At 46.3% G+C, this 21,953-nt stretch overlaps 1 protein-coding gene across 16 annotated transcripts in view; it reads left to right on the forward strand.

Annotated features, from left to right (window-relative positions):
- Positions 1 to 21,953, forward strand: part of ANK1 (ankyrin 1) — a 219,115-nt gene that overhangs the window by 50,958 nt on the left and 146,204 nt on the right. The gene's annotated exons all lie outside the window — the stretch shown is intronic.

The following is a 21,953-nucleotide window of genomic DNA, read 5'->3' on the forward strand; positions in this document are numbered from 1 at the left end:
TTTTATTTTTGAGAGAGACAGAGACAGAGCACGGCAGGGGAGGGGCAGAGAGAGGGAGAAACAGAATCCAAAGTAGGCTCCAGGTTCTGAGATGTCAGCACAGAGCCCGATGCGGGGCTCGAACCCACGAACCGCGAGATCATGACCTGAGCTGAAGTCGGACGCTTAACCAAATGAGTCACCCAGGTGCCCCGGTTCTTTATCAAATTTTTAAGTGCACGGTACTGTGTTGTTAACTATAGGCACAAAGTTGTACAGCAGAGCCTTGGAATGTACTTATCTGGTATAACCATAACTCTATACCCATCAAACAACACTCGCTCACTCCCCTTTCCCCTTAGCCCCTGGTAACTACCATTCTAGCATCTGCTTCTATAAGTTTGACTGTTTCAGATACTCCATATAAGTGGAATCATGCAGTATTTGTCCTTCTATGACTGACTTATTTCACATAACAGCATGTCTTCTGGATTGTCCATGTGGTCACAAATGGCAGGATATCTTTTTTGAAGGCTGAATATATTTCATTGTATATATACACCACATTTTCTCTATCCATTCATCTGTCAATGGGTTTCAGGCTGTTTCCATACTTTGGCTATTTTGGATACTGCTGCAAGGAACAAGGGAGTGCCAATAACTCCCTGTGATCCCAGTTTCAGTTTTTCTAGAGAGATACCTAGAAGTAGATTGCTGGATCCTAAGATAGTTCTATTTTTAATTTTTTGAAGAAACCCCACACTGTTTTCCAAAGCAGCTGTACCATTTTACATGCCTACCAACAGTGTCTAAGGATTCCACATCCTCACCACTATCTGTTGGTGCTTTTGCTTTTTGATGATAGCTACCCTGACAAGTGCGAGGTGATAGGAAGGAATACTTTAATTTTGAGTGGACTGCTTTTGTGGGGGGTGGAGGGGCATTCATACACTGTTGTTGAATTCAGCTGTGCTATGGACTGAGTGTGCCCTTCCAGAATCTATATATTGAAGCCATAACCCCTAATGTAATGGTGTTAGGAAGTGAGGCTCTGGGGAGGTGAATAGGTTTAGAACAGGTGGGGCTTTCGTTATGGGATTTGTGCCCTTGTACGCAGAAGAAAGGATACTAAAGATTATCAGTCATATTGAAGACGCAGCAGCAAGAAGGTAGCTGTCTGAAAGCCAGGAAGAGGGCCCTCATCAAGAATCAAATTTGCTGGCACCTTGATCTTGGACTTTATACCCTTTAGAACTGTAAGAAATAAATGTCTGGGGGCGCCTGGGTGGCTCAGTCGGTTGAGCGCCGACTTCGGCTCAGGTCACGATCTCACGGTTGGTGAGTTCGAGCCCCGCATCAGGCCCCTGTGCTGACTGCTCAGAGCCCGGAGCCTGTTTCAGATTCTGTGTCTCCCTCTCACTGACCCTCCCCTGTTCATGCTCTGTCTCTCTCTGTCTCAAAAATAAATAAATAAACGTTTAAAAAAAATTAAAAAAAAAAAGAAATAAATGTCTGTTTTTTAAGCCACCTGATTTTTGAGATTTTGTTATAAGCCAAGCTGACCGAGACAAATTGAAATGTGAAAAAGTAGTCACAGCTGTAAAATTAAGTAGTATCATTAATGAGTATATATTTTTTATGATACGCTTTTATTTTTAGAACAGCTTTAGATTTATAGAAAAATTACAGAGATAGTATAGAGAGTTCCCATATACCCCACATCCAGGTTCCCCTATAATTACCATCTTACATTAGTATGGTACATTAATGACCCAGTGTTGATAGTTTTATTAACTAAAAGTTTGTACTTTATTAAGATTTCCTTAGTCTGTTCCTAATGTCCTTTGTTCCAGGATGCCATCCAGGATGCCATACTACAATTCACCATCATGTGACTTTAGGCTCCTCTTGGCTGTGACAGTGTCCCAGGCCCCTTGCTTCCAATGACCTTGACAGTGCTGGGATCCCCTGGTTTTCTAGGGTTTCATTTTGGCTAATTTGGATATTATCAGTCGTTAGCAAAGGCAAGGCCCCGATCAAGGGTGCCCAAATATTATGTTGGGGAGGTCCTGCAGTGGATGAGAATATGGGGTGAAATACACCCCTTTCCTGGGCAATATTTAATCAAAGAATTCTCATTCCACTCATCTGTGCAAACCAGAGATGTAAAGCTTTCTCCGGGACCAGGGGGGAACCGAGGCAATTGTCTGCTGAGCACTGTTCACTTAATAGTCGTCTGGGGAGAAGGGTCCCAGCGCAGCTCAAGGAGGGAGCATACTGAGCTGTGCACAGAGGCTCTGGAACCCCAGAGCCTGGGTTTGCGTCCAGCTCAGCCACCTACAGCCCAGGTAACCCCGGCCAAGTGACCCTGTTTCCTCCAAGTGAGGGTAACAGTAGTACCCATTTAATTAATGTCTGCAAAGTGCTTAGAGCATTCCTGGCCCAGAGTCAGCACTAGTATTATATATAAAAGCACCAATTATAACTCGGGAAATCACTGACACATGGAGAAGACAGGTGAGTTCCTCAGCCACAGCGCCGTTCCTAGCTGACGCAGGTGGGACGGATGTTGTTATACTTTTGAGATTGCTTTAAGACACAGTGCAGAAGTGTGTGGCACGTAGTGCGTAACACACAGCAGCTGCTATTAGGATCGTTTGTAGCACCAGCACTCACTGCCTTGCCCAGACCCACCCTAGAGATTCAGGTCATTTACCCAGTGGTGAACCTGTGGGCTCTGCAGTCAGATGGACTAGCGTTCAAATCCTGGATGCTCTCACTGCCAGCTGTGTGATCTTGGGCAATTTACCAAAACTTTCTGTGCCTCGTCTTCCCCATCTGTAAGATGGGGATGACAATAGTGCCTCCCTATAGGCTTGCAGCGAGAATTTAGTGAGATTCTGGGTGTCAGCATATAGCAAGTGCTCTATCAAGGGGAGTGATTAACGTTATTAACATATCCATGGGCACTGCCTTTGTGGAAGGCATTGTTTAGGGGCTCAGGGAGGACCAATGGCAGAAGGGGGTGGATGTATGAAGGAGTCAACATCTGACTTCCCAGACCTGTTCCCTGGGGACTCAAGTTACCTGAGCTTTCCCTGAAGCCTCAATCTTTTTTTTTTTTTTTTTTATGTTTATTTACTTTAGAGAGAGAGAGAGAGACAGAGCATGAGATGGGGGGCGGGAAGCAGAGAGTGGAGACACAGGATCAGAAGTAGGCTCCAGGCTCTGAGCTGTCAGCACAGAGCCCGACCCAAGGCTTGAACCCACGAGCTGAGCTGTGAGATCATGAGCTGAGTCAAAGTCCGACACTTAACTGACTGAACCACCCAGGCGCCCCCTACAGCTTAAAAAAATTACCGTTTTTTTAAGATGAATGTGCTTTTGCTTCCTTACTATGTTTATCAGGGTGTCATCTGATTAACATTTTTAAGGTCTACCATTTGCCGTAGACCATGCTAAGTGCTTTCTTTCATGCACATTATTTCGTTCAATTTTCACAAACATTATCCCATTTTCCGGGTAAATAAATGATGACTGAGGTCATGAGACTGTTAACATTGGAATAGGAAGCCCCCGGGTTAATATGTTTGCTCCCTGCCTCTTCAGCACAACGATCCTGGCCTCGAGTAATAAAAACACGTCATCTTTATTAATGAAAAGTTACTTAAATCTCCATCAGGGTTGGGGCACCTGGGTGGCTCAGTCGGTTGGGCGTCCGATTTTGGCTCAGGTCATGATCTCCTGGTGTGTGAGTTTAAGCCCTGCGTCGGGCTCTGTGCTGACAGAGCCTGGAGGCTGCTTCAGATTCTGTGTCTTCCTCTCTCTCTGCCCCTCCCTGTCTTGCACTCTGTATCTCTCTCTCAAAAATAAATAAACATTAAAAACAAACAAACAAACAAACTCCATGAGGGCAAGGACTGCTTCTTGTCCCCTTGCACCCATGAACCTAGTCCACGAAGCAGCACCTAGAATGTGTTTAAGAAATGTTTGCTGAGTGACTGCATGACCATAGAGATTTATAGCTGTATGGCTCCACTGCCTCCTTTGTCTCATCTGAGCCTTGAAACTAACCTGTGAGAAAGGAGCTGGTGATGTGTCCTCCATGTTGGGGGGGTCAAAGAAATGTAAGGAAAATGAACATTCATTGAGGGCGTTCTGCAGGCAGACATTTTGCCAGGGCTATTTCATTGCATCCGTGTATAGAGTCTTGGAGGACTTGACACACAGCTGCTGAAGCCAGAGTCAGGACAGTGAGTGGCCCCCACACACTACCCGTGGCTCCTGCTACCTCTTACTCTCCTTTTCGGAGGCTTCGGCCTTCGTGGCCCCTAGAACAGGCCAAGTGGTCTCCAAGCACAGAGAACAGAGCTTGGCCTAGCACACCATGATACTTCAGGCTCCCGGGACCACCGCTACCGCTGTAAAGGCAGCAACCCTGCCCTCCCTGCTGACATCATGTTGGTAGAGGGCCTGGCATGTGAGGTGTGCTCACAGTGTGGTGACTCTTGTCATCAGGCATTCTTGTTCTTCAGTCACATGGTACCTGCTGTGGGAGACAGGAGACAGAGCAAGAAATTACCAGAGGGTGAAAATCTTGCTTCATTTATTTATGTTACGAATGACTTCCTCTCCTCTGAGAAGGAGCAGGAACTAAGGATTTTTTTTTTCTTCTTCGTTTTTTTTTTTTTTTTTTAATTTTGGTTAACAAAAGAACTGAACCGTCAGCAGGTTTTCCTTGTTGAGAAGGGATTTGCAGCATGAAAGGAGGTCATTTTGACAAGTCCTATGAGTTGCACTGGGCACAGGGGAACTTTCTGGCAAATCAGGGCCTACCAGAACTGCTGAAGTATTTTTCTCAGGCCTCAGAGAGTCATGTAATCCCTGACAAAGTTCCAAGGGGGAGCGTCAGCCCCCCTGTAAAACAGCTGTGCCAGCACAGGCCCAGAGAGAGCCTTGGGAATCAGCACATTTGAGCCGAACTGCTCTCCTTCTGCCTCCTTCTGACTCTCACTGACCCTTGGCAGACTGTGGGTCCTGTCCTCTCTCCCTGGTGGGGGCTATGAGGAGGCCGGCTGGGTCTTGTGCTGGATGTGAGGGTCCCCGGGGCTCAGGCAAGGCTTTCGTCTGAGGGACTTGGGGACGGCGTGACCCCCGATCAGCATCTCAGCGTGGAGAGACTTCCACTGCTGTCCAGTCCAGGAGTTGGCAAACTTCTGTAAAAGGCCAGATAGTGGATATTTTAGATTTTTGCAGACCATATGGTTTCTGTCACAACTCTTATTCTTCCTTTGATTTTTTTTCCCAACCATTTTAAAATATAAAAATCATTCTTTGCTTGTGAGCCGTACATAAACAGTCTGGCTGGATTTGGCTCGCGGGCCACAGCAGCCCACTTCGGGTCTAGTCTGTGCTCCCCGCCCTTGCCTCCAAGCCTCCCCATGACATGCTGGTTCTCTGGCCCCAGCCTGAACAGCTCTGCAACCGCACATCACCCATCACTCCTGCCACTGGATGTGCGGACTCACTGGTAGCGGGCCCTGCAGTCTCTAGAGCATCTCCTTCATTCTGGCTAATACCCCTGTGGCTGCGCTGACCCAGTTCCTAACCGCATTCTCTCTGCCTTCAGTTCAGACGTTCGGGTGTTGGGAATGAGCACCCCTCCCCGCCCTGGGGGGTCCTAGGTCCCGGCCCTGTCCTGGGAGAGTCCTCTGCGGAGTGGAGGTGTTCACTGGCGCTAAATGAGTGTAATGTCAGGATGAGAACAGTAGGCGGCAGCACTGAGCTGTATATACTCAGTTTCAACCTCCACAGGATCTTAGACCCAAGAGGACTGTGGCCTTTGCATGCTCATTAGTGGACAGCAAGGATGCGGAGCTCCAGAGGGCGGGGGCAGGTTACGGACTCCTTCTCAGGGGCTCCATTCCCCTCATTGCTTCCTCTATGATGGAGCCATATTCTTGTACTTTGGTTGACATCTTTGATGCCTTCAGGACATCATCATGGTGGCCACTAAAAGTCCACACGGGACCCTGATAACCTGTTTGTGCAGATAGATATGGGCCCAGCCACATCCATGAAACTAAGGCTGAAATGGTCAGGGAGAGGTTGGAATAGGCGGCAGATTGGAGAGCTGTGTTTGTAAGAACTTGTGTCATGGGGTTTGGGGATGGGGCTTGATTGGTCTGAGCAGGGAGCCTGGAGGTGTGCCTGGTTTGCTAGAACAAAACCACAGTGCTGCACCCTGGTGTCAAAATTCAGGTCATTTAAGTGATCATCGCCGGGTGACTGGTGTTTTGAACCTGAAGAACCATGGAATCCAGAAACCCAGAATTCACCTTCCTCTGCCTCCACCTCAACCTCCCACGTCCCATTAATCTCCACATCTGCTGATACATGGCCTCCTAAGTGCTTTTCAAATCTGCCTCCTGCTCCGTACTCCTACTGCCCTGGCCTGCTCCAGACATTGGTACCCCAACCCTGGATGTACCTGGAGTAGCCTTTGTGAGATGCTCCTTGGACATGGTCCCCTGACATGTTAAAAGCCCTCATGTCTGCTCAGGATAGAGTGAAAACCCCTGAACTTGTCATGCCAGCGCCCCCACCCCCACCCCCAGGCCCTCCATTCCTATCTCTTGCCCCTGATTTCCTGGCCCAGCATACTGTTGAATACACCCTGTGTGCTCTCAGCTTCTTGCCTCTGTGCCTTTGTCCCAGCCTCTGCTTGGAGTGCTATCTCTCTCCAATCTCCAAGCTGTGCCCCTCCTTTTTTGAGACCCAGCTCCAACCTGATCTCCAGAAAACCCAGCCCACAGGCCTGCTGCTGCCCCTCTGTGCCCCCATCACCCCCACATTCAGCTCTATTATCCTCTTGGCCTGTTGTGGTGGCGGTTGCCCCCAGAACGTGAGCTCCTGGAGTGCCAGCGCTGTTTTGTATCTTTGTAACCACAGCACTAGCACAGTGCCTGGAACGCAGAGGTGTTCAAGAAATGTTTGGTAACTGTGTGGACGGTGGACGGTGGGACCAGATGAGGACTTGAGACACCATCTGGACCCCTGCTGAGAATGCTAACCCATGTTTTAGACACCCAGGAACAGGGGACGATCCGCACCCACCTTTAGCTGTCTTTCTTCTCATGACTTGCCTCCTGATAGCTGATCTCACCCAAAGCCCTGGCACTTCAGCCTCACACCTGGAGAGTGGCTGCTGAGCACCTGCTGGAGCTTCTAACATAAATTCTGAAGAGATGTTTCCTTTGTGCTCCCAGAAAGGCAGCGCCACCTGCTTTTGTGGGGGGGGGGAGGCTGTGGGTGGCACCTCCCCCAGGCACCTGCTATAACCGCAGGGCTTTGGAAAGTGTAAAGACCGCTGTGAGTTGTCCAGGGGTGACTGCGGAAGACCCACAGGTGGGCTGTTTGCAGAGTCCGTCTGTGGGAGTCTTCTGGGGGTGAGCTGTGATATCCTTTGAGAGGATCTGATGTGTATGGGGGGGGGAGGCCTGGGAGGGCTTGGGTGCCCTCCCTCCAGCCCACTCATGAATAGATTCTCAGGCTAGGTTTGCCTTTTCCCTTTTGACCTTGGGGTCCAGTTTCTGGGAGGCAGTAGAAGTTGGAAAGGGTGTGCTATTTGCCTGGCCTTCCCTCCCCTTCCTTAGCACCTCTGTCTGCTTTGGGGCCAGGTTTCTAGAGAGATCTGCCTGACAGAGCTAGGTCTCTAAATCCCCAGGGGATGTGCTAGGAGATGAACAATATGGGTGTGTGAATCTAAATTGATGGAAGCGTAACAAATTTCCTTCTGATGTGTGGTAGGTGAGGCCACACCCCGGTGGACGGAGGACAGGATTGTCAGATTGAATAAATCAAAATACACACAAATATTGCACTGTACTTCTATCAGAACAGTCTTCTTTGTTTATTTGAAATTCAACTTTATTGGGCATCTCATATTTTCTCCAGCAGCCCTGGTGGAGAAGTCTCCCTTGAAGGAGGTGGGCATTTCTGATGTCAATCAGTCAAGAAGAATGGGCTCATTCAAGAGATTGGGCTGGGAAACTGGGCCTTTGTACCAATGTCGCTCCTCTTGGTTTTGCTTTCTTGAGTCTACAGGTCTTTGGCCAGCCTGGTAGTAGGAGAAGTGGCCTCTGGCTCAGTGACGTGGAACGGGAACCAGGCAGGTAGCCAGTGAATTGGGCATTACTCTCTGGGTTTATTTCCCCTTTCTTGGCCCTGAGACTTTAGACAAATTACATGACATGCTCTGGTCTGGTGTCTGATGGGCTGGAGCGTTGAAACAAGGGCATGGTTGGTACATGGGCAGCAGTGCCCAGTAAAGCCAATGGGAAGGGCGTAGGTGGCTCCTGGGAAACTGGAGTTGACATTGGGGTCACTTCTCTTTTTCCGTCTCTCTGTCTCTTCACTGGGGAGTTTTCCTCTCTTTTCAGACTTGGAGGATCTGGGCTTGAGTTTTAAAATGATTTTTAATATTTATTTTTTGAATTTAATTACAGTGAAGTTCACTCCTTATTTTGTTCCGTCCTGTGCGTCATGATGAATGCCTAGAATCATGTACTGCCACAATCAAGATACAAAACGATCCTATCACCCTCCTCCCAAATTCTCTTGTGCCGCCCTTTTGTAGTCAAGTTCTCCCCCACCCCCTCCCTGCAACTACAGTTCTGTTCTCCATCCTTATAGTTTTGCCTTTTCCAGAATATCATTTAAGGGATCGTGCAGTATGTAGCCTTTGTTTCTGGCTTCTGCTTAGCATAATGCATTTGAAATCCCTTCATGTTGTTGGGGCACCTGGGTGGCTCAGTCGGTTAAGTGTCCTACTCTTGATTTTGGCTCATGATCTTATGATCATGATCATGATTTCAGGTCATGATCTCACAGTTTGTGATTTGAGCCCCAGGTCAGGCTCTGTGCTGACAGCGTGGAGCCTGCTTGGGACTCTCCCTCTCCCTCTCCCTCTGTCTCTCCTCTGCTCATGTTCTCTCTTTCCCTCTCTACATAAATAAATAAACATTAAAACATTTAAAAGAAAAGAAATCCATTCATGTTGTTGTATCAATGGTTCGTTCCTGAGTGGTGATCCCACTGTATGGATGTGTCAATGTTAATTCACTCACCCACCAAGGATATTTGAGTTGATTCCAGTTTGGGGCATTTATAAATAAAGCTGTTATAAATATTTGCATACAGGTTTTTGTGCGAACATAGATTTTCATTTATCTTGGTTGTATACCGAGCTGTGGGATTGCCGGGTTGTGTGCTATGTATATGTTAAATGTTATAAGAAACTCTGGGCTTGACTGTTATCAGAGGGAACTGATGGGTTCCCACAGCCTCCCACACTTTTCAAATGAGAGCTGTTTGGATTTTTTATAGATGGGAAAATGGAGATCCAGAGGGATGATGGAGATCCAAATGACTTGTCCAGAGTTTCAAAGAGAGTCAATGTCAGGTTCCAAGCCAGAACCTGGGTGTCCTGCCTCTCAGATCCCTGTTTTGTATCTACAATTTCCTTCAGCAGCTTTTGATGCAACTTTATTTTCTTGGGAGACCCTTTCTGGGACACTCTGGGCACCACTACTGAGCTTCTCCATCCACTGATGAGGAATGTGACCAAAAGGATTGATCCATTTGGTGAAGAAAAACAAGTATGTAAGCACAGCTGTATCGATGAGCTGAATTACTCTTCAGGTGTTATGAGAGTACTTCAGACACAGGCCTTGCCTTGGTTATTTGACATGATGGAGTCGTTTGCAACCTTATTCTTGTCTGATTCATCTACAAAATTATTCTTCTGAGATCTTTTCAAGCAGAACGGACACACACTGGTTTTCTGTGTTTTTCCTTGGACACCGGATACTGTTTGCTTTGTCTTGTTCAGTTCTGACTACATCTGCCTTGCACCTGCCATTTGGGATTTCTGTCCTATCCCTGGAAGTTCTGATCTCAGAGAGGCCTTCCTTTATCTGCTCCAAGTTTACAGTCAAGACACCGGGTCCTGAGACTCCCTGGGAATCTTGGCTTTACCACAATCCCAGCTTTTGAGCATTTCAGTGGAGGATTGTTATTTGTGCTGTCATTGTTATGTAGGTCACTTTTTCTTTGGAGCCAGTTGATGGGGTTTTATTATCTGTGGAAAGCAGCCATATAGAATGGAGAATACTTCTGATTGTTGATTTTGCTTTAAAATAGTTTCCTATTTTAATAAGCCTCATCAGGAGCAAATGACCCCAGGGAGGAACTGCATGCTTATCTGCTAACCTATGTACTTTGTAGAAGTTTGTGTATTTTGAAGAAAAAGAGAGGGGTCTTTAGATGCCTGGTATGGGGGCATATATTGGGCTGTCCCAGCTTGACAGGCACATGACTGGAGATGAGTTGGGCAATGGCTGAGTGGATGTTTTCGGTTGGATTCGTAGAGGCACAAAATTAGAATCAACAAATATTTAGTACCCAGGGTGTGCCAGGCAAAATGCACTAGATACTTTCATTTATATCGCCTGGGGAATCTCTAGACAAAGAGAGGGAAACCTCACTTATAAAAGCAAAATAATTTGCCACATCAGATTTTTCTTGTAAAAAACCACTTAGGCGACGGCAGTCTTTTAAATGATCAGGTCCTCCAGGGCACATTGAACTGAGAATCCAAAAAGAGAATCTGAATTTTGGAAGACTATTTACTCTATCCTAGGGAACTGGAAGTGGCAGATCTTGTAGAATGGGGTGGACAAGGAGAAAGTAGAGCTTCATGGTGAAGATTGGGACTCCAGAGTCAAATGCCAGGGTTCAAATCCAGCTCTAGTCACTGCAGTGAAACCTCGAGCAAGTAACACTTAGCCTCTCTGAGCCTCAGTTTCTGCATCTGCCAAATGGGGGTAGTGCTAGCTTCACTCATGAGGTTGTAATGAGGATTAGGTGATGTATCTGTAGCCCCTCAGAAACACTGGCTAAGATCACAAAGCCACAAGAAGAAACCTCAGATTTATTTTTCTAGGAAATGAGACAGTTGAGGTTTTCCCTTGAAGCCTTGTGGAGGAAGCTTCTGAAAACCGACTCACAGATCCAGGAAGGTGCTTCCTCAAATGCCCCTGATGTGTAAACGGTGGTTCCCATAGAAAGTGAAGGAGGGTTCGGAGGTGACATCAGCAAGACAGTGGCAAGCTATGCAGTGAGCAGGGCTCACTCCCCACCACAACCCCTCACTAACTGTTCTAAATTTGGGTCAGAATATAATTTATTCTATTTTATTTTAAACACTGAGTTGCCCCAGCTTTTTGGTCACTGGGACCCAGATGGTCCAGTAGTCGCCAGGGGGCATTCTGGGGAGGGCAGGCAGAGTCGGGGTGAGCGGGGGCTCTGCCCTTGGACCAGAGAAGGGAAGGAGTGTCCCTGTGGGTCTCGGCAGGTAGCCAAGCCAATAGGGCTTCTGCTGGAGCCTGTCCTTGCCTGCTGTCTTCAGGGTTCCCCAGGGGATTAGCAGCCTGCCAGCACCTTCCCTCCCCCGCACTGATTTTATAGTGTCCACTGATGCTCTTATGCATGGTTTTCTCCAACCTTTTGTGGAACAACTTCAGGGAAATGAAAAGTAACTCCCCCAGCAAAGATGTAAAGGACTGTGAAGCGTGCAGGAGAAACAATGCCTATTTTTGTTACAAGTGCCCTCTCCCCGGCTCTGTCACTGCAGTGTGAGCAGGAATAATCCAATTAATGGTGGCACCCAAGGGCATACTGTGCTACTGTTTCAAGGACACAAGTGCCCTCTGTATCAGACTCACCACAGAGGAATAGACAAAATGTACTTGGAGCACAGAGGAGAAGACTCATTTATCTGGTGGTGTTGATGCTGATGCTGATGAGAATTACAAGGAAAGACAGGCTTCATGGAAGAAGTGACGCCAGGGCTGTTTAAGAGAAGGGAGGTCAGGCAGGAAATAGAGGCTGATGGCCGCACAGATGGAACCTGCCATCCCCCACCCCCATCGCACACCTTAGATTGGAACTTTCAAATTTGGAATATGGAGATGGTGAAGGTTAAGAAGGTATTTCACAGAATGTTGGACCGTGAGCTAAAAGGAGGCCACAGTGCATGTGCAAATGAGGAAAAGTGGCCCAGAGAGGTAAAGTGACTTGTCAAAGTCACATAGCTAAGCAAGTGCAGGGTCAGGGCTGGGGAGCAGTTTGCCGGGGGGGGGGGGGATGGTGGGGGCTCTGGAAGGAAGAGGGAGAGGGAGAGGCATCCAGACTTCCTGTCCCCTCTTCCTCCTCCAGCACCACAGCCTTTGATATGCAGTGAAGCATTAAACAGGAGGTGACAGAGGACTGGTAACTCCAAATGGATGGCCAGGGGCTGGGATTGGAATGTCCCCAGCAAGAGAGGGAGAAAGTGTCCTTTTCAGTTTCTGGGACCTTGGGACTGAACTGGATTCGTGAATGATCTCACTAAGCTATTAATAATAATAGGAAGCCACTCTTTCTTACTCCAGCTGGTGTGTGTGTGTGGGGGGGGGGTTTGTGTGTATGTGTGTGTGAGTGCATGTGTGTGCGTGTGTGTGAGTGTGTGTGTGTGTGTGTGTGTGCATTTATGTTTGGGAGCAGAGGGAATCGCCTTTGTAAAATGGGGCCAGAAAAATGCCACTTTAATGCTAGAAAATAACTGTCATGAATTTGCAATCTTTTCTAACCTACATTTTCTTTTAAAGACCTTTTAATTTTATTTATTTTTAAGTTGTGAAGGGTGTGAGGAGAGTTTGCCTCTTATTACTTCTTTTATTGACTCTCGAATCCTTCAGCTCCAGGGTGGCCCAGCCATGATACAAGTCCAGCCCGGGTCCAGGGCGGTTCTGGCCTTCCATCAATGCTCTTTAGGGAACCACACTATGTCTACACTAGCCAAGGGAAGGGTTGAATTATGAAGTTACAAGATGTGAGACTCATGTTTTTCTAGGAAGCACTTGACAAAAGTGCACCATGAGCTTGGTCTTTATTCCAGCTTCTGGCGGTTCTGAGAATTTCCACTTTTGCATAGAAACACCAACACCAAAGGGTGGGGGTGTGGGGGTGGAGGGTTGTGGGGGCGGGGGGAGGTCATGGACTCTGCAAAATAAGAAATGATCTGAAAATCAGCAAGTACCGTGTGAGACATGGTTGCTGACCTTTAGGGGCTTCCATTAATTCTAGGGACATAAGACCAATTCTCCAAGTTATTAGAAAAGACAAGACAATATATCAAGCACCGAATTATGCAATCTGTATAACGAAGGCTGAACATATTGACAGGAACAAAATTAGTACAGACTGAGATTATTAAGCAAGGCTATCAGGACAGGGAATTGAGGGTGGGGGGAAGGTTTAGGTGGTAGAGAGGACGGAACGATATGAGAAGAATGGCATGCCTGAGATACAGAAACGAGAATAAGAGGGATGTGTTTACTGTTGTAGTGAGGCTTGAAAAAAATGACAGAATACACACTATTATACATGGTGTAAATCCAATTTTGAAAAAATATGTTTTATTCATATGCCACGAAAAAAGACTGTAAGCAAATGTATCAAAATATAAATAATGTTTATCACATGGTGGAAGGATTTACGGGTAATTTTCAGTTTTCTTTTTGCTTGGTATCTTCTGTTTCCAGTGAAATGATTTATTAGTATAATGACAAAAAAAAAACCAAAGCCATTGCTCATTATTAAGAAAGGGGCGGGCTCGGGTGCCGGTGGAGCAGTGAGTACGCAGCCGCCCTGGGGAGGGTGTGCCTGGGGAGATACTCAGCCCAGCACCGGGCACTTCGGGGCCTGGAAAGGCCAGCTGCAGACAGCGGGAAGATAGGCCAGTGGGCGGGTGGGTTCCTTGGTGGAGCCCTGTCCAGCACTAGTGAGCAGGGAGAGCTGGGGAGGAAAGGGCTTGCTCCGAGGCTCTGACAAGAGTGAATGGTTCAGACTCCAGGGTGGGGCTCCAACCCTGGGCCCCAGCAGGGTCACAGATGGTAAGATGGGACAGAGAAACCTGCCTGGAAAACTAGGACAATCTCACAGGCAGGAAAGGGAGGATAAAGAATCTACCAAGGGACATATCAGGGGCCCTGAGAGGCCCTGAAATGACCTTTCCTATCTCTAGGATTGGATGCCCTCATCAGCACGCAGTTCTCAAGTTGGCAGGTTTCTTTGGATTGGGACTTCGAGGGATGAGCTGGTGATCTCCTGTGTATACTCACTAGTGGATAGGATAAGGGGTGAGGTGAGATCCCATTGCCCTGTCTAAAATCTCCACCTGTAAAGGTGGGGTTGTTCTCTAGTGCTGAGCATGTGCCTAGTGGCTCTCTGGGAAACTTGCCTCGGCCGACAGGAGCTAGTTCTCAGGGCAGCTGCCACACCGTGACACTGGGCATGGGGGCTGCATCCAGAGAGGGCCCTCTTGGGCATCGCATGGCTATTTCCAGGTATGAAAGAGGTACCACGGCCACATTTTGCTTAGGACAGAATCAGTACTAACACCACTGCTCACCTGACTGGGACACGTTTGCTCTACCAAGATGCATCCATCTAAAGGCCTAATAAAACACTGCATTTTAACAGGTAAAAATCACTCTGACCCATGTACAGTGGGTGCTGAAGGGTGGTTCTCCCACCCAGAATGGAGGCTCGATCAATGAGCATCACTGTCATGAGCATGATCAACGGGAAGGCGTGACCCAGAGGCTAATTCTAGGGGAAGGGCAGAGGCTGAGGGAGCTCCACAACTTACCAGCAGCTGCAATGAAAGAATAATGAAGTATTGATCATTCATATTCATAGAAGTGTTTTTATTTACCTAATCCAAAGGACAAGAACACCGTGAACTGGAAAATCTTTTTAGCCAGAAGCCTGTGTGACAGAAAATTGGAATGGCTGAAATGTCACATTGGGTTACTCTGCCTGTAATTTGTGAAATTTGCCTCACTTTCTTGCTGCACCCACCATAATCAGTGGGCAGCAAGAAGCCCTCACCCTTGAGTAGACAGCCTGCGTGGGGAACGCAGGCCCTGGAGCCAGATGGAGCGGTCTGAAGCCAGCCTTCCCCGCCAGCGGCTGTGTGTGGACAGAAACGTGAAGGCTTGCGGTCTCTTTAGCATGAACTCCTACGCGGATGCCTCCATAACTAAACTCCCTTGGATGGGACTCAAGGGCTCTGTTCTGAACGCTGTTGTCTAGAAAATAAGACCTATGAAGGTGGTGTTGAACTTCCCGCCTTTCCAACACATTCCATCCGCGGTCTCTGGGGAGAACTCAGGCGTTCGTGACTATGCCCCCACTCTGGAATCACAGTATCTGTCATTGCTGTGCCTCCTAACAGCTCAGTGAGTTTTCAGTGGAAATAGTGAAATGAAAGCAGTAAGAATTTGCAAGTCTGAAAACAATTCTGCAAAGGAATCATTTTTCATGTAGTTTGTGCTGACATCTTTCGAGGACTGGGAAGTGAGGGGATTTTCTTTTATATTACAATTAATCACTGCGCAGAAAGCATTGTATGTGTTTTATAAATACATGTTGCATGGATGAGTTAATGAACCAAAGTGATAATAGTTATGTAATAACATGACACAGTTTTTAAGTTTAAAAATACTCAAAATGAGAGCTTTCTGGGTGGCTCAGTCAGTTAAGTGTCTGACTTCAGCTCAGGTCATGATCTTGAGGTTTGTGAGTTCGAGTGCCGTGTTGGGCTCTGTGCTGACAGCTCAGAGCCTGGGTCCTGCTTCAGATTCTATGTCTCCCTCTCTCTGTGTCCCTCCCCCACTCATGCTCTGTCTCTCTCTCTCAAAAATAAATAAACATTAAAATAATTTAATAAAAAATACTCAAAATGATAATTTATTCTGCTTAGGGATACGTTATATACATATGTTATAAAGGTGTATAGAAGGGTGTGGAGTGATAAATACACAATATAATTGGGTGGGGAGGGAGGTGCAGAAGGCAGATTTAACAGTTTGCAATGTTTTATTTCTTGAGCTGAGTGCTAGCTACATAGCTGTGTATTGTATTTTTCTTTGTCCTTTTCTGTATGTCTTAAATATTGCATGATACATTTTAAATATAAATAAAACTACATTTAAAAATATCTCAAATATAAAGATCGCTTCACTGTAGGAAAAAGTGGAGGGCGGAAAAGTTAATATGTCTGTTTCTTCCCTAAGTTGGATGCTTTTTTTCTCATCTTGCTCATTAACGCCCACTCCCTTTCTTATCTATACCAACCATTCTCTCTCCCTAGATTGTCCCTTCCAGCGTTTCTAAGTAATTATATCTTCAACTACCTGCTAGAAGAAAAATACTTCCATGCATCAATATGGAGGCTCTTGATGAGATCCAAGTGGCGTTATTTCATGTAGTCACCATCTTCTAAGTAAAAGAGAAGGCACCCTACGGGAGAGGAGACGGACGTTGGTTGGGCACCAGTTCTGTGCCTCATTACACTCATTACACATATCACCTCATGTAATCCTCATAACGGCCTGAGATATAGGTATCAGGTTTCCTATTTTATATGAGCAATGGAGGCTCTGCAGTGCTCAGCAACTTGCCCAGGATTGGGTGCCCGTGGGAGGGGGATCCCCAATCACAGTCTATGGCAGAAAGGGGCTCACACCCAGATGGCCCTGTCCTCCCATGCTCTTTCTCTGTGCTTCTGATAAATGTGTGACCAGTGGCACACATTTGAGAGGTGTCTGGGGAGCTAAAGATACAAGCCCATGGTGGTTCCGTGTAGGGGAATTGGCTCATTACCCTGATGGTAAGCTTTGGTCCTGTGGTCTCCAAAGTGGGATCCATGTACCCCAGCGGTGTGCAAGAAGAGGTAGCAAGATGATATCTCATCTTTTTAAGATTTTCTATTTCATCATATGCTTTATAATGTACATAATATGTTCACAGTATTACTTGTATATGATTTATAGATAAATAATGCATATATTGAAGGTATATGCTCAAAAATATTTTTATTGATGGGAGTGTGCAGTTTAAAAAAAGTTTGGAGATTTTGCAGACTCCGCTCAGCTGAACTGATCCACCTTGTTTCAGACCAGCCATTGTGTTAGTACACAAGTGTTGAATGGGCTCAGGTCTCCTTGTCCAGACCATGTCCTTCCCGGTGCCTGGTAAACTTGGGCACGTGGCTGCAGAGACACTCTTGGAACTATTGGCAAAGTCCTAAAGAACTGCTGAGGAGATTGGAAGCAGGTTAGGTGTCTCTTCAAGAAAGCGGATTTCACAATGCCAAATTCCTGACAAAAATTTAGAATGGATTATTAAACAGATGGTCTCTGGCACCTAGCATGGGTTCACCAGGAATGAGTCATGCCAAAATAAACTCATTTGCTTTATAATGCCTGACAATAATTTATTGAGAGAAATCATTCATTCATTCATTTTTTGGGTGTGCATGCATACATTCATGGTCCACTTGACCAGTAATTACTGAGGATCTATTATGCTTAGAGCCCTGTGCTTGGATGACATCTAGCGATGAACGTATCGCAGTCTCTGTCTCCAAAGAGCTCTCCTTTTAATAAAGGAGACAAACATGTACACAGATAACAATAAAATAAAGTATTTCTTAAGTGCCACATGGTGGTTATATTATAAACAGAGTGACTATATTACAAACAAATGGCCCAGCATTCAGCAAAAGGAGACTACTGTAGGGACAGGGACTCCTGACAGCACTACCGTCCATTTAGCAAGGAAAGAAAACACGAGAGCTCTACTTATAGTTATCTTTTATATAAAATTTTGATTTTCTATTTTTTATATGTCTTATATTGGCAGAGTCTCTCATAATGTCTTTGTAGACAACATGAAAAAGAAGTTGAAGACATTTGGGTTGGGCGATAATAGTTAAGTGACTTGAACAACTAACTAGTTGGACACCTATACCCACAGTGGTGCATGGGCCCGTATCAACCCACAGAGGGTTCCAGTAATGTGCTGCTGGGCCCCTCTGCAGCCATGGACTAGTTAACCTTCCAGTTTACTGCTTGCTTGCAGACACAGCATATTTATTTAACTATGTGTGTGGGGGTAGAACATTAAATGTATTCAGACACGGAGATCATAACTGTGTTCTATCTGGTGTTAGCACGTATCTGGAGTGTTGCATCAGGATGTCCAGATGAAAGACCATGAGAAATGTGGACACGCTAAAAGTCTGCTTGGAGAAATGAGAATAGATAATAAAGACAGCCAGGTTTACTGAGCACATACTATGTGCAGGCACCATGGTGAGCACTGTCCATGCATGATCTCCTTTCGTCCTCCAGGTGGGAATACCCACCCTGGGCAGGGCCTGGGTTCTTGGTCTGTAAGGGAGGCCGTCTGAGGGATGTGGGGCAGCCACCGCCCTCTGTGGGGATTGAAGCCAAGAGGAAGGTGGTGGTGGGCAGAACCGGGACCAAAGGGAGGGAGCTCTTGTGTGCGAGGAAGGACCTTTTGAGCCTCTGGGACAATGTTGTTCTGGAAGGTCAAGGGGAGGCAGCCCCACTACCCGCCAGGGATGTCAGAAGGACTCCGGCACTAGATGACCTTTGAGGTCCGTTCCCACTTTGAGTTCTATGATCCTGTGTGAAACGAAGGGCCTGTAGTCCGTTTGCATGCAGACGGCGGGTTTGAGGGCCATTAGAGGGACACTGATCTGGCTTCAGGGTGGCCTCTGTGGAGGAGCTACAGATGGCTTCGCTGTGGAAAGCCAGTTCCTTTCCAGAGAGGCCAGGTCCGCGCCCCGAGGGAAGGGCGGAGCAAGTCTGAGCGGCTACAGCCTGGGACTTACCTTTCAGAGGAGAATAAAAACCAGCCTTCCACCTTCATACCTTCTAACGTGAAACTTTAGATTCGTTGATTATTCAGCTGAATTTTGAACAATCAGCATTTGTCCGGATGGCTGACTTCCTCCCCAAACACTGCCTCGTTTAGGAAATGCCAGACTATAAATAATCAGACTATCTGTGCCGCATCTGAAAGCATAAGCTGAAGAGTTTAAGAGTCTAAAATGCCTTCTGGGCTGCAGAATGACCCTGAGACAGAGTATTCAACTTTTAACATTATCATTAAATTTTGGGATTTTTTTTCTACATTTTATTTATTTTAGAGAGAGAGAGAGAGCACAAGTGGGGGAGAGGCAGAGAGGGAGACACAGAATCCGAAGCAGGCTCCAGGCCCTGAGCTGTCAGCACAGAGCCAACGCAGGGCTCGAACTCACAAACTGTGAGATCCTGACCTGAGCCGAAGTCGGACGCTCAACTGACTGAGCCACCCAGGGGCCCCAAACATTATTATCAGATAGGCAGTAAAGCTAGAATTTTAGGAAACCCAAAGCAAAATTCTCTCTCCCTCTCCCTCTCTCTGTTTCCCTCTTTCTCCTCCTCTTCTCTTCCAACCATCACCCCTCTACCCACATATCCATCAGATACCCAGTAGGAGAACTCTAGTGATCAATTCACCCTCAATAACATGGTTAATTTATGTTCACAAAGTGGCATGAGAATCTAGGATTTAGTCAGAAGAACAGACTCCAGCTTTAGTCATGGGCAACTCAGTACGATTTTCTGAGTTGCAGTTTCTCCCTTTGTAAAACAGAAATAATAATAAATATTTTAATTTTACTCATTTTTGAGAGAGAGAGAGAGAGAGAGAGAGAGCATGAGCAAGTGGGGGGAGGGGCAGAGAGAGAGGGAGATACAGAATCTGAAGCAGGCTCCAGGCTCTGAGCTGTCAGCACAGAGACTGATCCAGGGCTCGAACCTGTGAACTGTGAGATCATGACCTGAGCCGAAGTTGGATGCTTAACCGACTGAGCCACCCAGGTACCCCAGAAATAATAATTTTTAATGATAATAAAAATCCCAGGATTGTTTTGAGTATTACACATATAGTGTATGTCATTATGTTTGCAAGTTGCAAATTGCTCTACAAATGTACATTATTACCATGATTATCATAAGACGGAAACCTCCTGCTGGTTTGAAGGTTTTTTTACCGAGGTGCGTATTTGGTGTAAATGCACTGTTTGTTTTATGGATCCTCGAAGGACTGGGATAATTAGGTAAATAAATCTCTGCTAAGCCAGCATATGGAACGACCAAACCAGGTGGTCGTGTCTTTAACTCTCAATATGCACAAAGAAGATATAAGCTGTAAGGGAGGAGATCACAGTGGGGACTAAGAACTACTGTCCAGCTAAGGACAGTTCTTGAAAGGGTGTCATCAGGGGAGTGCAGGCCCCGGATGGAGCCACGTTGAGGTGGTCTGATGTCAGGCCCCCAGACCGCCAAGGCAGGAGACTCACAGGACAGGCCTAGCTGGGTGAGTGGTGTGGTATGGTAATCCTACAGTAAAAAGTCTGCTTATCAAAGAGTTAAAAAAATAATAATAACAAATACCCATGGCTAGCCAGGTGCGGGAAGTTGTATTTTTCTGGAGGAAAATCTGAAGTGCCCATGAAACCTCAAAAATGTTTATGAACTTGGATGTTAGCCAGTCTAGAAAAGTATCTGGGAAAGAACCTAAAGAAATAATAACAATATTAATAACATTAATGTTATTAATAATATTAATAATTACAATATTAACATTTACAATATTAATTGTAACATTATTCAAATCAGCCCCCCAAAATTGGGAAGAAACTAAGTGTTTAGCGATAGGGAACAGGTTAAATGAAATAGCAAACACCCTCAGGACGCCTTCTGCAGGCACTAAGAGATGTCACAGATGTGAATTTTTCTCAAGTGAAAAAACATGATATGCTGTTAACAAAAGCAGGTTATAAAATGTCATGACTCCTATTTTTGAAACCATAGGTATTCTTATGTGTATTATGTATGCATTTTTAAAAGTCTGCAGAGATAATCACTAGAAAAATAACAGCAGCTAACACTTCCTGAGCACTTGTTGTGGGGCAGGGCTTTACACATGTGTTACCCCCAGTTACTCCTCCCGCCCCCCCCCAACTCCCACATCTCCCACTGGAGGGAGCATTCATACTCTCTCTGGGACTGAGAGAAATTAGTAAGGTGCCCCAAGGTCATGTAGCTGCTAAGTGGCAGAACACAGGTCTGTCTGACTCCAAAGCCTGGGTTCATGACCCTGCTTCGATATAATCTTCCATTTGCAATAGTGGTTATATTCAGACAGTAAGATGACGAGTTATTTTATCATTTTTCCAAACTATCTGATTTAAAAAAAAACAAACCCTTTTATCTTATGATAAATTCCCATTTCCTGTGTATTTAAAGAAATAAGTGTGTTCCCCCCAATTGGCTAGGTTGGGGAAGTCAACCTGGGGAAATCCATGGATGCCCAAGGAGGTGAGTGGGCATGAGAGGCTACTGCAATTTTGGACACTGCCAGAAAAGCCCCCATCTTCGTGAAGTGTCAGGAACAAGGGAATACATAAATTAGGTCATTTGTCACTTTTGGCATATATTATCTAGAAGCATGATTATGGTGTAGGTTGATGATGGTAATAAAGTGCGTTTAGATGGAGCACTTATTGAGATCCTCACAAATATCCCGGGCAGCAGGCAGAGAAGGTATTTTTGTACCATTTTACGGATGAGGTGGACTGAGGCCCAGAAAGAGTAAGCAGCAGGTTCCGGGTTCTGTAGCCTGAGGTAACAAAGGCTCAGTTCAAATTGAGACGGTCTGACTCCTAGTCCAGTGTTTTCTTCATGACAAGGGGCTTTCAGGAAAGTTGTTCCAGCACTGAAACGACCCCATGGGAGTTTGGGTGGGACTGGAAGGTGCAGGGTGCAGGGTGGGTGGGTAGCAGAGAGCCACAGAGCACTGTGCTCAGAGCAGGCACTGATCCTCCCCTGCACTCATCCTCCCCTGCACTGATCCTCCCCTGCAGAAAACCCTTTATGGTCTGGCCTCAGGGTAGATGCTGCTGACCTGGGAAGCGGCCCCAACAAGCTCCTTCTCCAGAAAAGGGC

The sequence above is a fragment of the Felis catus genome, chromosome B1 (genome assembly GCF_018350175.1).
Source record: "Felis catus isolate Fca126 chromosome B1, F.catus_Fca126_mat1.0, whole genome shotgun sequence".
Lineage (NCBI taxonomy): Eukaryota > Metazoa > Chordata > Mammalia > Carnivora > Felidae > Felis > Felis catus.